This window comes from Agelaius tricolor, unplaced genomic scaffold, assembly GCF_023055355.1.
Source record: "Agelaius tricolor isolate 1412-34295 unplaced genomic scaffold, bAgeTri1.0.p SCAF_9, whole genome shotgun sequence".
In the NCBI taxonomy this organism is placed as follows: domain Eukaryota; kingdom Metazoa; phylum Chordata; class Aves; order Passeriformes; family Icteridae; genus Agelaius; species Agelaius tricolor.
In genome coordinates this window covers 3,818,069-3,835,104 of record NW_027269269.1, presented here as the reverse complement: position 1 = coordinate 3,835,104, position 17,036 = coordinate 3,818,069, and the positions used below count along the sequence as shown (strand labels likewise).

General features: G+C 39.1%; 1 protein-coding gene across 1 annotated transcript in view; it reads left to right on the top strand.

The window, feature by feature from the left end:
* The first annotated feature begins 14,124 nt into the window (after positions 1-14,124).
* Positions 14,125-17,036, top strand: part of TNFRSF19 (TNF receptor superfamily member 19) — a 57,100-nt gene continuing 54,188 nt past the window's right edge. Inside the window, exons 1-2 of the mRNA XM_071434061.1 lie at positions 14,125-14,349; positions 14,525-14,611. The gene's annotated coding sequence lies outside the window, so the exon portion shown is untranslated. The remainder of the gene's footprint in view (positions 14,350-14,524; positions 14,612-17,036) is intronic.

Genomic DNA, 17,036 nt, shown 5'->3' with positions numbered 1-17,036 from the left:
ACACCAAGAAGTCTCTTAGCTAGATGAAAGTCATCTCACCATGCCCACACATACTGCAACCACACCTCCCAATGGCAACGTGTGGATAACCTCACAAGTTATGCTATTTTATTAAAGACCCTTTTATTTTGTAAAAGGACTTTTACAAAAGGGGTTGTTACTGCTTACAGTAGTAGTAATTTACTTGTTACTACTTAGGGTGTAGTCTATCTGTACTGAGGATGGCAGAGCAATGGTGAAGCCTCACAGGAATACCCAAAACCTTTCTAGCTTATTCTGCTGTGGCAAACCTACATCGAAGGAGAGGCTTTGGTCTCTTCAGAGAAAGTGTTATTTAAGTTTCTTTGCCCTCTCCAATCCCTCCAGAGTCAGCATGCAATTGTACTTTTCTCATTCCTTGTATTGAAGAAACCTTAAGAATGTTGGGAATTAGGGATTAGCCCCACTTCCCCTACCTGAAAGCATTCACAAAGGACCAGCCACATCTGTCAAAAATGTTTAAAAATCAAGCCAGATAATATGACAAATATTAGTTTAAATGTGATCTCAGCTGTAAACATTATTGCCTTCTAAAATAGTGGTAGATAAAACATTACTGTAATACAGTTTTTAAAGATCCTCAATGTCTCACAAAGCATATTTTACAAATTTTTTACAAAATAAATGATCAAGTCTTCCAAACTCAGTGAAAGTTATCCAATCTTCAGTCCATCCCACAGGTTCAGCAAGTGGCATTTAACCCACACAGTCAGAACAGACTGATTTAGGTCCATTCTTTACAGCTGAGTTAAGGACCTTCTTTTCCTTCATTCTTCTGTTGTCTCCCACATATGTCAGCATACTTCACATGTAAAAAGAACTCCTTCAAGATGGATTAACTCCCACATGAGATTATTATTAATATATACACATATGAAGCATTAAAGAGATGAAATAGCAGCAAACTAAAAAATACCAGTTCAGATTTATCCTCCTCTAACTAGGTAGGGAAGGAAAGTCATCCCCCATAAACTGTTTGATGGGCTGGAATTTAAAACCTCCAGACGTACATAAAGTAAGTATATTGCTGAGCAATCATAGTTTGAAACAGTAGGAACGGCCAAGGTAAATTTTTCATTTATATGGTAGGAGGATATATTGAATTTTCAAAGAGTAATAGTTGTGAAAGTGTGGCACTCGCTCTCACTATTTCTTCCCTTTTATAAAGACACAATTAGCACGGATGCAGAAAAATTTCATTATGCCTGATTATCAGATATAAAACAATCTTTTCAAGAAATATTCAGCCTTGACAAAGCACAAAATAATTTTACATATACACGTTTGTCTATAGTAGATATATTTCTAATCATGAGGATGCAAAGACGTCATTCACCAGTGCTCCATTCTGCTCAAGAGTGATGACAAAGCACTTCCAGTGCACATTGCTCTGGTGGCTTAGCAAAACTAGGAGCTCCAACTGTCTGTTCCACTTCTTTGGAAGAAGATTCCTTCATGGGGGATCTAAGACAAAGTCTCTGCTACTTTTGTGACAAGTCTCGTATTTTGATAACCCCTTTTTACGCACAGCTTAAATCAAGTGAAAAAACTGTTTTTCACAGAGACATTTAGGTTGGATATTAAAACAAGGCTCTTCACCCAGAGGTTGGTTGGGCACTGGCACAGGCACCCCAGGGAGTGGTCACAGCAGCAGCCTGACAGAGCTCAAGAAGTACTTGAACAATGTGCTCAGGCACATGGTGTAGTTCTTGGACTGTCCTGTGCAGGGCCAGGAGTTGGACTGAGTGATCCCTGTGGGTCCCCTCCAACTCAGGATGTTCTATGATTTTATGCTTCTAAGAGGTAGGTCTGGACAGAAGCCCCTGATGTGCTGTTCCTGCTGTCTCTGTTGGGAGAGCACAAGCAGTTAGCTGGGAATGGTGTGGTGACTCTTGGAGGTGAGTCCCAAGATCTGTGTGAGCTCATCTATGTGGTTTTCAGTGTTCCCTCTCTTCTCTTGCATCCAATGACTCTTCATCTTTTACCAATTTGCTGCATTTCGTTTACATATCAAATTTCCTGGGGGTTGTTATCTTTGTTCTCCGTGCCAGAAGAGAGAGAGGAAAAAAGAACCTTTGGCTATTTTTGCTGCCCTCCTTTCTAGAACTCCTTGGTCATGAAATATTTAAACTTCTCCCCACAAGGTATCAAACAACATTATCATTATCTTTAATTACAAACTAACCTGGTGTATTTTTATAATTAAAGGGAAGTAAATAACATTTAGAGTTTAACTGTGAGCTTCTGTGGAAAGCAGTGGTTAAGTTAAATCACTTATTGGAAATACAAAATACTATTCACAAAAGATGAAGGTGAAATGGACATAATGACAGACAAATTGAATCATATCCACAGTACCTTCTATTTCAACATAAGTTTCTGTATGTTTTCAGCACAAAGAGAAAGAGCCTAACTCTTAAAAGTAGTTGGGGCAACCATACCATGACACTAAAATACAGCTTTGAACAGAACTATGTTTCTTGTGAAATAGGGATGAAAATTACTGTTGGCACATCCTTAATTAAAAGGTAGCTATCAAAGCCTTTTAAATCAGAGAGATTACCAGTTCCCAAAATGTAAAGCTTATACTCTCCTCCTTCTATACAGTCTTCCAACACACATGTCTCTTTTCAAAGTGTGTATGCTGAGGAAGAGGCACATGAAAGCTGTGGATATCAAAATGGCAAGACACATATTAACATGATTTTTGAAGGATTAAAGATCCAGTAAGTAGTACAATTATTTATACTGATTCTGTCCATTTCAAAGTGGTGTGAAATGTTGCTCCCTACGTGTAAGGAACCAAGGAGCACATGATGTGCTTGCTGCACACTGCCTTTCCCACAGGATGGCAGGCAGCATCTGCTCCCTGGCTCAGAGTGGATGTCTGCCCCACCAGGCAGCCCACGCTCACTGAGCAGCGACCCAGGGGAGCATCTGTCCCTGCAGGCAGGGCCCCAGGGAGCCTGCACTATCTGTGGCTGGGGACAAGAGGATGAAGGGCTTTCTGCTGAGCAGGATATGCAGGCAAGCTGCTTTTCAGCAAAGGAGTTAACACCCCCACAAAACCTTTGTGTGGTCTGAGCCAGGCAACAGTGAGCTTTGGCCAGGCTGAACCAGCAGGGCTGAAGGAAGAGCAGTTGTGCAGAACTGACCTACACAGCGTGTTGGTACTGCCCCAAAGTGCTGGCAATTCAGTCACTCTCCCATAGCTGGCTAAAAGATAAGCTTTTAATGGTGAGAAAATTTGTAGTACATCATAGTGCCAATAACATACACAAACGTATTTACAGCACTGAAAATCCTAAAAGGTTTTTACATCAGAACCTTTCATTTTATGCTGCTAAAGATAGGGTCTTTATTATAGCACTTCCTATTTTTAATTCTGTCTTTGAGTTACTGTAACATTATGCAAGGTCCCATACTTATCAATGTTGCTGTGCCATAAGTCTTGCCTGAAAATGTAGCACTAATCTGTAAATCTCTGTGCATTTTCATAAATACCGCAGCAAACCTCTTAATTGCAGATTATCGTCTTAATGCAAATTTCAACACATTTTCATCTGTGTTCACCTGCCACTCTGCCCACTGACTTACTCTGTGCTAGAGATCTTTACCAGTGATTTAGCGTCTTCCACTGGCTTTCATTCTTAAAGTGATGTGTGGGCCATCATCAGGAAAAGACAGTTTCATGAAGTTAAACTCTCTATGTAATGGGATTTGGCCTGTGTCTGCACACTCCTATCAGCATAATGAGTGTAGGAAATAAGTGTATTTGAAATCACACCATAATGCCTCAAATGGCTGGTATTTGATACATCCACATAGTAGTGGTGTTGGGAGGGTTCCCGAAGCCACACCTGTCATCAAGTATGTCCCAAACCCACTGCTGGCTGAAGTTTTTTCCTGGCTGCATAAATAGCATGAACAGTACTGGGCACTTCACTATTCAGACAGGTTTACAGAACAAAAGCCTCTTGTTTTCAATCAGCCAGAATTCTACCACCACCAGGCACCAAGTCTTTGAGAAATGGGATCTTCCGCCAGGTACACGTACAGCTTTGTGATGCAGGGCACTGGAAACAGGTTGGGCTCTCTGAATAAACAATGAACAGTTGTCCTGTACATTTATTGGGAGGTAGTAAGATCCCCCATCATCCCTTAGATATATGAGTCTCAGAGATATCGGATGTCCCATCACTGCCTCATTACCAGTGTTTGCTCATTCTTTTTTCTGTGGCTGATGAAGAGGTATAAAATGAAATAATACTTATTCCTTATTTTTTAATTATTTATGTATAAGTACCCAGTGGAATATGAAGTGAAATAAAGAGCACACATATAAAATGGATTGTTCTAGCTGTTCCCTTGTCCCAGTAAGGTGCTTGTTCATCAACCCTGCTCATGCAGGTTGGATAAATTACAGGAATAATTGTCTCACAAATGCCCAGCAACAACAATTTTCTTTCTCCAACCAGAATATCTCCAGGTAGCACTTGACAGAAGTCCTTTTTGCTCAGCATGACAGAACTGATGGCAGCCTGCATGTAGCCTGACAACATGTAGTATCAGACAACCTGCTTCTAATCACTGTTTAGCTCAGAAGATGACACAGCTAATTAAAATCAGTGCCTGGTGTCAATATAATGCCAAGTTCATAGGCAAATCTGTACTTTGTCCCACCAGCCCCTCACTTTCAAAGCTCTTGAAATTGATGGCCTTTCTGCCTCCTAAAGAAGGAGACCCTGCAATAAAGCACTGCTCTTTTGCTATGGCTGTAACTCAGGTCATAGAGTGAAGTAAGACTGGGCATTGCCTTATGTGTTTTATTGAATTTAAGTTGTTGGCATGTTACAAACACTTTCCAGCATGTGAAAGGGAAGGCCAAACAGGTTCTTCCATTAGACTCTCAGTAAAGAAATTTGAATACTGGCACACTTTTGTTTGGCACAAAAGATACCTCTGTAGGAAGCCCAATGCTCAACCAAGGCTGGAGAAGCCAGTGTAGCTGCAGTTTACCAGAATGTGAGCACAGCATAGCTGTACAGAACAGGTACTTAGAGCTGCTTTGAACTATTTATTTTTCCTCATCTGAACGAATAGAATACTGGGGACAGACATACAGAAGCAGATGAAATAACAAGTTTTATTCACTTTAAGTAAGCAAATGCAGCAAAGATCATCAAAGATCAGGAAATAAGAGGAAACCATTCTCAGAAACCCTTTCAGAACATGTTTTTCCTGTAGAAGGGATGAGTGATACTTTGTAAACCTTTCACTCATTCCAGTACCAAATAAGTATCATGAAGTCATATGTGTTTTAGTCTTACTACAATCTTTTGCAGAAACAGTCAGTGCCATTCCAGAACTGTCACTTTTGTACCATGGAGGATATAGGATGTCTTCTTCTAAAGTACTGTGCTCAGTTTTGATCCCCACTACACAATAAAATATGTTGGAGACAGGTTGGAGAAGGGCCACACAGATGAAGGAAACCTGCTATTTGAGGAATGACTGAGAGAACAGGCCTTGCTCAGCCTTGAGAAAAGAAGGCTTAGGGGAGACCTTATCATCATGTTCTAGTATTTAAAGCGTGGCTACAAAGAAAATGGAGACTGCCCTTTTACAAGGAGTCACATGGAAAAGATAGGAGGTAATGGGTACAAGTTTCTCCTGGGGAGATTCCAATTAGACACAAGAAGAACATTTTTCTCAATGAGAAAAATTAATCACTGGAATAATATCTCTGGGAAATGGTGGATTGCCCAACACTGGACAATTTTATGATTTGGCTGAACAAAGTGCTGGGCCATCTTTTCTAGGCCATGCTTTTGCCAGGAAAGGTTTGACCAGATGATCCTTCAGGTCCTTCTAACCTGGTATTTTATGATTGAATCTATGATTGAGAATGACTTCTGACAGTGAGTGCCACAAAGCAGACTGGTTCTCAGAGGTCTGAGGTCTCCTCTGTGTTCACCTCTCCTGTCTCACGGGACCCACTTTGTCATCCTCCTCCTCTTTTAGGACATAAGGATTCTCTGCTGAATTTGCCAGTCTGCTCTGAGGCAGGTATTTCAAAAGACAGAGAAAAGGATGTGAAAACACAGGGAGTTTCAAGGCTCTTCTTCTTTTCCTAAAAAAGGGAGCTTCTGCAAGTAACCTCTGTTCTGGCTTGCAGGAGAAAGGCAGGGGCAGTGTAGGGCCAGATGCTGCAGGTTCAGGAGGAACAGAATAAAAAATCACTGTAAACTTTTACACTGACATAGCTGCAGCACCTAAAATTTCTGAAAACACTGGCTACTGATGATGGTGAGTATATACCCCTGTATAACCCTATAGATCTACTCCCATTCTGCAGCTTCTTGTAAACTCCATCTTCACACAGTTCCTGCTTACAAAAGGAATCCAATGAGACAGAGGGCTTAGTCTGGACATTTGCTTTGATCTTGTGGGACATATAGGAATCCATTACCTCATAGATCATGACACCCTTCAATTGCTATTTATAACTACTAAAACTTAAAACAAAATCCCAAGTGTTGGCATGGAACAAATTTTCCCTGTTTATTTCAGTATGAGAATTTTTGGGTATCAAATAAAATGAGTCACAAGGTCCAGAATGAACAAAAAAAGAAATTGCTTCATCCAGTATGATGTGAAGTTGTGGAACAATGGGGGCATTTTCATTTTACTGATGGCTTTGGCCGTGCCATGAAGTTAAGTTCATTCCTTGATAAAAATGTGTGTTTAATAAACAAGTGCATAGAATAGGTCAGAAGCTGGGATATAACACAATGGATAAATAATGGGTCCATGTTTCTATAGCTTAATGTTTTGAGAGCAAACAAGTACGTCACTCAAAAATAAATCAAGAAATAAAACACTTTGTCATGTAAGGGCATGCTCCACAGAATAAACAGGCTTCTAAGAAATTATTTTTCTGTGGAAATTCAGTAAGGAATTTTAAAAAGTTGCCCTCTCATCACTTATAGTATGACTTTGAAGATACTATTAGAACTTATGATTGCTTTTCCTGAGTCATCTTCACTTCGTGTTTATAGTCTCTTTTTTTTTTCCATTGTTTTCAACTGTCTTTTCATAGCTCATTGCTTTTTAGAAGAGCACACAGAGATTTAAGGTGAAGAAGAGTGTAAAAATATGTCTAGGGAAAATAAACTGAAACTTTGCAAATCATGAGCTAGGAAATGTGTTAAAGTAGATACAGAACTCCAGACTGAAAACAGATGAATGTCAGAAGAAGAACATCTGCTTTGAAAAAAGTTGGCAGCAGATCAGCTGAGCCTGATGTCTTTTATAACCTCTGCTCTTTTGTTTATATTTTTCCTTATTCATTTGGTATTTTTATGGCTGTAGCTAATATGGAAGATTTCTTAAGGACAGTAGGATAAAGCTGTGAATACTTCATACAGGAAAAATATAGTTTATCATCTATAACCAGGAAACAGCGAAAAAAAAAGGAAAATAGCAAATATATCAACTCCTTCAAAGTGGAATATGTGAAAAAAATGATGTATTGCAACTGGGACTGCAGACAATTGCTTAGGGATTAGATCTAGTTACTATTTCTTCTGAGACATTGATTCTGTTCATATGTCTTCTTAATGATAGTGCTATTTATCAAAGCTGGCTATTTAAGAGTGGTGACAATCTATATATCTTCTTGTCTTTAATTTCTTCAAATAAACCTACTCTTCTCTGGGAGGTGAAACTCGGCCAAAAATTAGACTAATGATGCTCTATGAGTCAGTTACTATAGATCATCATCTGAGGACAGATTCTTTATGTCTGAATATCCAAAAATAACATGCAGGCGAGGCCTCAGTTCAGAAATATGCATTTATTTATGTACTATTGACTGTCTCCTTCTTAAAGATATGGACATATAAGTGCTTTGCTGTATGGATATCCAGATGGAATTAAAGAAATCTCAAGTCTCTTCTCCTTTTGACTTTTGAATATGATTGTAAGTTTTTTACTGACTAAGATTAGGCTCTTGACTGCAGAGGGAGTGAGTTCTCAGAGTTTGCAGTCATTTCATAAGGAACTTGAATTGCTCAGCACAGAAACTTGGATTTTTGTTTGCAGTATGTGTATTTTGGAATATAGCATTTAGACAGTACAGGATTTTTCATTTGAACTACTGAAGTGAACTCCCAGATGCCAAAGTAATGACAAACAGGGGAAACTAGAATTGTCTTGTTAAGGTCTGTACTGATATAATTCACAGGAAACTACAAGTATTTGAGCATCTTGACTACTGCATCCCTATAGGTTCATGCTTCAACTAAATGGGTACTGAATCAAAGCCCTGGTATAAAAGACCATTTTTGAAAACAATTTCAAATAAAGCACCGACAAAAAACCAATTTCAAATAGAACACTTACCAAAAAGAAGTCAGTAAACTTGTTCTTAGTTTGTTCTTGAGTATTTGTGGGGAAAATAAAGATTGGGAGAGAAGGCCAATTCTGCTTAAGATTGGCATAAAAAAGGGGAAGAGGAAGGGAAAAGTAGTACGAGATCTGTGAAATAGACTGAGAGTGTTTTATTTAAGTGGGGAAAATTCTGAAGTATGAAGTGAGAATAAAGGGCAAAACTGAACAAATGCTTGAAGATAGAAGTGTGGTGATGTGTTTGCAGTGTCTCTATGATCAGACATAAGTATTTATAAACAACATTTTGTCCAAAATAAGAACATTCTTTTATGTTGCAACTAACTTCAGGATCTTTTAGAAATTATTTTGCTAGAGTTTCCTTAAGGGAATGCTTCTGAAATTCTGTGTTTTGATAAGAACTAGGCAGGTGGCCAACTAGGATCTCTCCTCCAGATTACTGAATTACATGTCTCAGATTTGTTTCTCCATTCCCTTTCTTTCTACTTAGCCTGATTTCATGGCATTTTCTATAGAGCAGTTAGAATTGGATTTGGAGTTTTGGGGGGTTTGTATTGTTTTCTGCAAAACATGACTTCTCATAGGTGAAACCTCAGTATGTTTTAAGAGTAGAGATTGGGTAATTAAGTGCTTTGAAGAAAAGGGTGTGCTACAAGGTATGTAATTTTTCTTTAAAGTAGGATGAGAATACAGTGCTTAAAAAATATCTGCTGACTTCTAAAATACAAATTACAAAATCATTGAATCTCCCATTTCAGCTACATGAGCAATACTTCTAATCAAGCTTCAGCAGCCTTAGGGAAGTCAATTCACTGACACAACTCCACCAGCACCTCTGGAAAGAGTCCTAGGTTATTAAAGTTTGCCGGCTGGTGCAGAACTTCACCCACCCTAAGAGGCAGAAATCACAGTGGACCATTTCAGTACAAGTGAAAAGAGGGAAAGAAACTTTGTGTTTTCATTTAGTGAAATAATAAAGAATGAAGACATGGCAGAAACTTCTTTCTTCACTTCTTGGTTGTGTGTGAGGACAGGTAAGGGCTGTGAAACGATTTCACATAAAGTGAAAAGCACACTATTGCCCTAGGGATGCTTGTTATTCTAATTAATCCTCAAGAACGCTTTCAATAGAGAAACTTCTGAAGTTTCAGAACCAGATTATTTTGGGTTGGAATTCATGCAGAATTGCTTTTCATTATTTCAGGTATAGTATTACAAAGAATTATTTTTACATTATTCTAAAGGGTTAAGAAAACAAACTGAGGGAAACTGAGGGAAACTGGATGGCCATACAGCATAAACCAACACTACTCCTTCTATTTAATTTTAGCTAAAACTTACACAACTGAAGATCTAACACAGTGAGAAAAAGTAACTTGCCTCCAGTCATAGCCATGTAATAGAACCAGGAATAAAACCACAATTTCTGACTCCCAATCACAGGTAAATTAGCTATTGCTTCCTACAGTGTGCATCTACATTTTCCTTGAGGACAACCTCAAAGCCAAATTCAGAACTTTCCATGTTATCTCAATGTGGCAATGCCCGTGAGGCTTCCCTCAGAGTGATCCACCTGGAGTGCCAAGAACTAAAAGTCTCCATTTTGCTTAGATCTCAAGGTACTCATAAAGGAACAAGTCAAAGCTGTCTCCTATGAAGACCCATGGGGGAAAAAACCCACAGGCAAACTGCAATAAAAAATTCAAGACCAAAGACAAGCAAAAAAAGCTGTTTTCTCCACCCAAATCATGAGGTCAGAGACCTGCTATTGCAGAACACATAAATGGCAGACAGAATTTTTCTCCTTGAAAAATCAAAATTTAATGGAACTACATCCAAAGCTATTATTAACTAGAGCAAGTTGCACTGCAACTGACAGTGCACAGTGTTGCGGATTAGGGTGAGTCTGATGACACAGTAGGTGATAACAGTGAGCCAGTTTTTCAGGATATGCCAAAGGGTCTTGATTTTTCTGCCTAAAGGTGCTGTATCTGAAGTTCTTACACATTATGACTCTCAAGGAGCTTGCAAGTGCTGAAGCAGGAAGTGGGAGTAGGTATCAGCAACACCTGGCCTAACAACAGCCCTGTGATCCAGCAGAAACAGGATGCCAGCTTCTGTCGGGATGGCAGTGCAGATAATGCAGGTGGTTGGATTTGGGTATTCTAAAGCATCTCTCCTCACCACAGGGCTGACTTGCCTCATGGAACAATATCCCCCTAATACTTTAGGAGAGCAATGATCAGCACTTCTGACATTAACTGGGACCAGGATAGATAAGCATTGCTCCAGAGATAGTGCTGATCTGCCATAAAAGTTTCTGAAAATGGTCTCCCACCTCTATAAATCAGTATCTCATCTCTTATCATCAGAAGACAGCAGTCACAGTAGATGTGCAGGATGAAAACTTGTAACACCACCAATGTTGCTTGTGTGGTATTTATAACAGGATATCCAGCATTTATGCCACACTTAGAAAGGCTGCAGCCAGCACAAGCAGTGGCTGCATGGCCAGTGAGTGGGCTGTAACAATGGCACTGCTTTTCCTGTGATAGTTTCTGACCTCCCCTCTGAACATCTGTTGGAGCTCCTGTGTACTGAGGGAAAGCAAAGGGAAGAGGTGCAGTGAAGAGGTGCAGATAGCTCATGTATAAAGCAACATGATAAATCATTTGATGTATATGATACAAGTATATAAGGCATAGCTTGAATATTATGAATATTAGATATATTAAGAATAGAGCAGGGGTACAAACCCCTTTATTTGGCTAGATTGTTTCTTCCACAAATAATCTTTCCCAAGATTTGGTTATACTTAAAAAACATGTCCAGAAATTTATTACTTCTATCAACTGACAATCTGTTATGGCTTTGACTCAGTTAAGCACTGGCTATGAATAGCAGCCCTGGACTTTGTTCTGTTTCCCGAAAAATTCTTAAAGAGGAATCAAAGAGCCTGAGATCCTCATGTGGTAAATAGAGAAGGATAAACCCAATAAATGTTTCTCAAGGAAGATTCTGTCAAAATTTAAGCAATGAGGTGGGAAGAGAGCATCTCCCTCTGCAGAACTTCCTGTCCAGAGACACCTCTCTGGTTTCTCACAGAAAGCACAAGTGCTTCTTTCAGAAAAGCTTTTTAGATACCTAGATAGTGAGTAAAAGTTGGGTCCCCAGTTTCAGTAATTTCCTATCTCAGTAATTTCAGTGATTAGAATCAAGCCTCTAGAGAGGAACTTAATGGATTTCAGACCACTTGTGCTTGAATGCTCTGCTAGGTTAGTGACCACAAGAGAAAGCATGAGCTGATGATCGAAAAGTGTAAAAGTGAAGTGTCACCTTAGGTAAGTTCTGTTTCTGACTCTAGTCTGTTCTGTGCTTTATACAAATCACAATATTATCCTTATTTTATGTAAGGAGTAAAAGTCATTATCAGCTTTTGGAAAAATATTGAGCAATGGAAACAGAAGCTGTTGTTATTATTACACACATCTGGCCAAATTTTGAGGAGCTATAAAATAGGAAGTAGCAGATAGTTCAGGCTGACAGACTCCACAGTGAAAAGTAGTGTAATAAATGCAAAATGCAATGCCTAAGCTTTAGAAGGTTTGATTGGCAATAATTAACCTTACTTCTCTTTTTCATATGTATGAAAGAAAGATCAAAGACCTCTAATAAACCATCAGGACTTGCTTTTGCTTAAAATCCAGAGAAATAAGGGGCGCTTTCTCTGAAGAGCTTTGTTCTTAAAGCACCATTGAAATTGAAGGGGTTATTTTAGTTCAGCACAGCCCACCCATACATTTTATTTCAATATAAGTATTTCCAGTTTTACCACAAAAGCTACAAATGGAGTCTTATCAAAAAACTTTCTGGTGATAGAGGGTTGTATATCAGAAGAATGCAAATTAATGTTGAAAGAGAAGTAAGCAGCCTGGATAATTTTCTTTTATTTATAATAGTTGGAAGTGGAAATTAGAGAAAGAGATAAATATATGGTTTGTTCATGTTTTTTTCCAGCAGTGTATACCTGAAAGTCAATTCATTACCTGCACCATACTTCTTTGTACGTGCATCAGCTCTTCTCCATCTCAGTTACCAGAACATCAAAGGCCTGCCTGGACAGGTGACACAAACCAATAATTAAACTCCGTCCAGCCAGCAACAGCATTACATTCTGCAACACCTTTTGTAAGGTTCTCGAGCATTTCTGGAAATATTTCTTGCCATCTCAAGGAGCAGAGTGCTCCTTGCGGGCCCACAGTGCGCCGTCCCGCCAGCAGAAGGCTCCCTATCCCACCGAGTGCGGCGGGAGCATCATTCCCGAGCGGCGCTGCGCAGGGCAAGGAGCGGGGGACGAGCAGGGACACGGAGGAGGCTGCAGCCCACACACGGGGAGCAGAACGAGGGATCCCCGCCGGACCCTCTCTGGCTCCCGCGCTCGCCTATCCAGTGCCCATTATCCGCTGATTGTTTGCTTTTGTTTTAACGCTTAAGGCAAATGGGTCTAGCATATTGCCTCCTTCTCCTTTTGCCTTTTAAATGAATTCTCGGTTACTCGGTGTGCAAATATTTGCATGCGTCTCCCGGTTGACAGGCTCGTATCACTTTCATCTGCACATGTGGTATGCCCAAAGGATGATGTATGCGTGGATGGGAACTTCAGTGACATCTTCAATACGGCTGATTATCCTAAAATCCGTCCTGCTTGATATTTGTATGTTTTATTAACAGCTGAAGTACAGAGGGCTGAATCAATCTCTGTGCCAAAAGCTAACTTAGCCTCAGATCACTGAATATGAAATTCAGTCGTAGATTTCTTCTGCCTTTCCTCTGCACTGCAAGTGAGAAAGTCACAGCAGCCTTGAGGGCTACGCAGGACCTTCCAGCAATCCTCAGAGCTGTGACCTGCAGCAGCACAGAGAATGTCTGTCCATACACTCCCATGACCCACAAGCCATGGGGTTGTGGGTCATGGGAGTGTATGGACAGACATTCCCTCCCTCTGCGGAAGCGCAATGGTGACCACTTCAAATCTACTCTAGCTAAAAAATGCCTTTACACTGAAAAACACTTCAGTGAGTTACTTATGGCAGCTTCACAGCTCATTTACTTAAAGGAATCATGAGCCACAGATGAATCAGGCTCAAATAAAACGATTTGCAAAAGGCCACACAGTAAGCAGCAGGGAGGATGTGAGACAGGGACTAAGAGCATGCTCTATTGTGCTTGGTTTTGCCAGTGCAAAAATCCAATGCCAGCGTGCGAAATGCACCATTTTCTCTGCTCCAAATCTCGACAAAGAGATAAACAAAAGTAGTTTCTCTTATGTGATACAGCTGCCTAGCAAACCGACCTTCATGTCTGACTTCAGAACTTTATGAAAGACTGTAACTTCCTTTTGCAGTCAAAATTATAAAGGATCTTTTAAAGAAAACTTTCTAGCTACACTATTCTTTCTTCTTGGGAGGAAACTTAAATGTAGTGAAGACTTTGAAGTGAGCCTTGGGTTTGCTACAATGGACTAACCTGATTAGAAATCATGCAAACTCTTGTTGCTCTTTAGCTGCATTCCCCCACAGGCTGTATTACAGCTCTCTAACCAGTCCCACAGCATTGAATGATGTCATGGGATCTGCAGCTCAGCGAGATGAAAGGGATAAAGCGGAACCCGCTGGCACTGGGGAAAGCTTCCAGCACACAATCCACAACACAGCTTGGGAACTCAAAAGCTACAGATCCAGCCACTCAACCCCAAGCATTTCAGAATCGTGTGCATTCTCCCAGCACAAGCAAGGACAGGGGGAAAAGAGCCAGCGCAGAGCACTGAAAGGCAGAATTTGAGTGCAGCTACCTGCTGGAAAAGGAGCTCTTTTTCCTCGCCAAAGCACTGCCTTTGATGTACGGCAACTGATCACTGATCAGATTACAGGCATTTGGTCTCAGTGCTCGTCTGCCTTTGATCTGCATGGTTAATTTTATTTTCCCGGATTTGGAGTTTCGTCTGGGCTTGTGCTGACATACTTTTTTTTTTCTTTTCTTTTTCTTTTTCTTTCTTTTTTTTTTTTTTTTTAAGGAGGCAAAAGCATTTAATTCAGAAGCTCCGGCGGTGTGAAATTAAGCTGCAGAAACTCTGGCACTGGAAAACTTCATCAGATAACAGGTACTGAATTTTGGGGTTGTTTCTCAGTTTTGTGTTGCAAGAATTTAAGGAATTAAAAAGTTCGCATAACCAATAATACTACACATCATTGTGTGTACAAAGTTCAAAAGATTGTTTGTAATTTATGCAGCATTTTGTTTGCAGCTCTTGGGCAGAATTATATAGAGAACAGACTATCTAGAATAATAGATTGAAAAACTGAAGCAAACCCACTATTTTTCAATGTTTTGGGGGTACATAAGATTTTGGGTTACACTGCTCATTCATACTATCTATAGTTTTGTAAATTTGTATTTGAATTCACGTATTACATGACTCAGGGGAGTAGTTATTCTCTAAGGAAAGACCAACCATATCTCCTACACACTGTAATACTTTGTTTGCTCTCAGTGCATTTATTAAACTGTGTCTTCTTCAGACAACACTTTAAAGCCTAATAGTTCCATACTTGAGATGAAAAAAAGTCTCCACTTCCACAAGTTTTTAGAACTAAATTTATAAGCATAACATCCTTATCCACAAAAGGAAATGGTTTTATTTTAAGATTGAAGGGATTATAGTTCAGCTGTACCATATGAAATATTGAAAATAAAAGTAATCTTCTGACCTGATGATAGAAGTTTCCTCTAAGGCATTTTAATAAATATATTAAAGAAGTCTTAGGTTTGTCTAGAGCCAACAGCTAGTTTTGCTGAATTTCATAGAAGTTTTGCTGCATTTCAGTGGTGCAATATCCACTCATAGTGTTTTGTACTCTGTTCCTCAAACTCTTATTTATGAAAAGTATTGTGTTGAAGAAATTTTGAGACATCTACTCCAGAAATTCATTCTAAGGGAACAATCTTTTGAAGGTATAGAATTATTCACACATTTGCAGTTTTAAAGGGCCAGATCTTTGTATGAGTTTGGGCCAAATCCATGAGTGTTCTGTGCCTGCAGCTGGAGTCAGACTGTTAAAATAAGACTCAAACTCCTTCTGTAGTATTTAAATATAATTTAGATTTTCAGAAGAACTTAGAACCCATAATTGGGAGCAGACTTGCAAACATTCCAGACACTGAGGTCTTTGAAGATCTAGTCTTAATGGTGGCTAGTAATACTGACTTATATAGTCTTAGGTCTAAATTTAGGTGTATATAAATTTTAAATACATTTATTAACAAATTGCAACTGAAAGTCTGTCAAGCATCACTTGAACACTATTCTTTAAGATGTCTACCAGTCCACAGGACCTTGAATATATTCATATTTCAGTATGCACCATTGCAACATGCAAACCCAAATTTTAACAGTATGCTTGCATCTGAGGAAGATCAAGTTATCAACACTTCCAGATAAATGTAGATACCTTTCATTAGTCAGTCTGCAAAGTTTGTTTCTTCTAATTAAAACAGTATTTGTATATATAAAACTTCAATTTACTGAATATCAAGATATAATATACCAGACACAGATTAACTAGGCCTGACTTGGAATCACTTAGTTTTCCATGCCATCAATTAATTCATATTCTTACTTAACAAGTCAATTATATTATAAGGAAAGTAATTAGCACTGTATGAATAATATGTGTATAGCTGTCAAGAAAGAATATAATTTCAGGCATAGCCAAAGCAAAATGTGGTATTTCTCCCTAAGTCACAATGATGTGCTAAAATATGTTCCTGTAACCCTGAAAAGATGGCTTTATTTATTAATTCTATGCTTTGCTGATGAGCTTCTCTGCCTTTCCAGTCCCCTCTTGCTTGTTGCTTGTTTTCCAATTTGTACATTTATTTTCTGAGGAAAATTGTTTCTAAACTTTACGTCTGCTTGGTGTAAAGTAGAAAGGGAAGCAAAGTTTAAAAAATAAAGCAAGGAGTCTTTTTCCTCAGAAGTCAAAATAGCTGTGCAAGTCTAACACAATTAAACTATCACTACAAGGGTCTGACCTATCACACAAATGGGTGAAGTTGCACACAGGAGAAACACTGGTTAATCAGATAGATTACACTGTTGAGTAGGATTTGTATAGATAATTATTTGCAACATTTAGGACCTGAAAATGCATTTAAGAAACAAAGTTTTTTAAATTTTCTAAGAAGCCCCTAGGATTTTAGGTAATCCCCCAGATATTTAAACAAAGATGGGCGTCAACCCAATTAAGCTGAAAAATATCTTTGCTCGTCTGTATGTAAGTGAGGCTGAAATGAAAGCACACTTGAACACATTCAAGCATGGTGGGAAGAGGATTTTCAGCAAATTTTGTTGTTTTAAATAGCAGTTCTCTGACAGTTCAGCCTGTCATTGATCTGACTTTTAAAGATTAAATAGTAATAATTCTTGGCACTAGTAACTTTGCTTTTACTAAGAGCTGTATAAACATTAATTAATCCTCAGGCTTAAGCCTTCAGAAACAAAAAGTTCACAATGCTTTTTCAAGCAG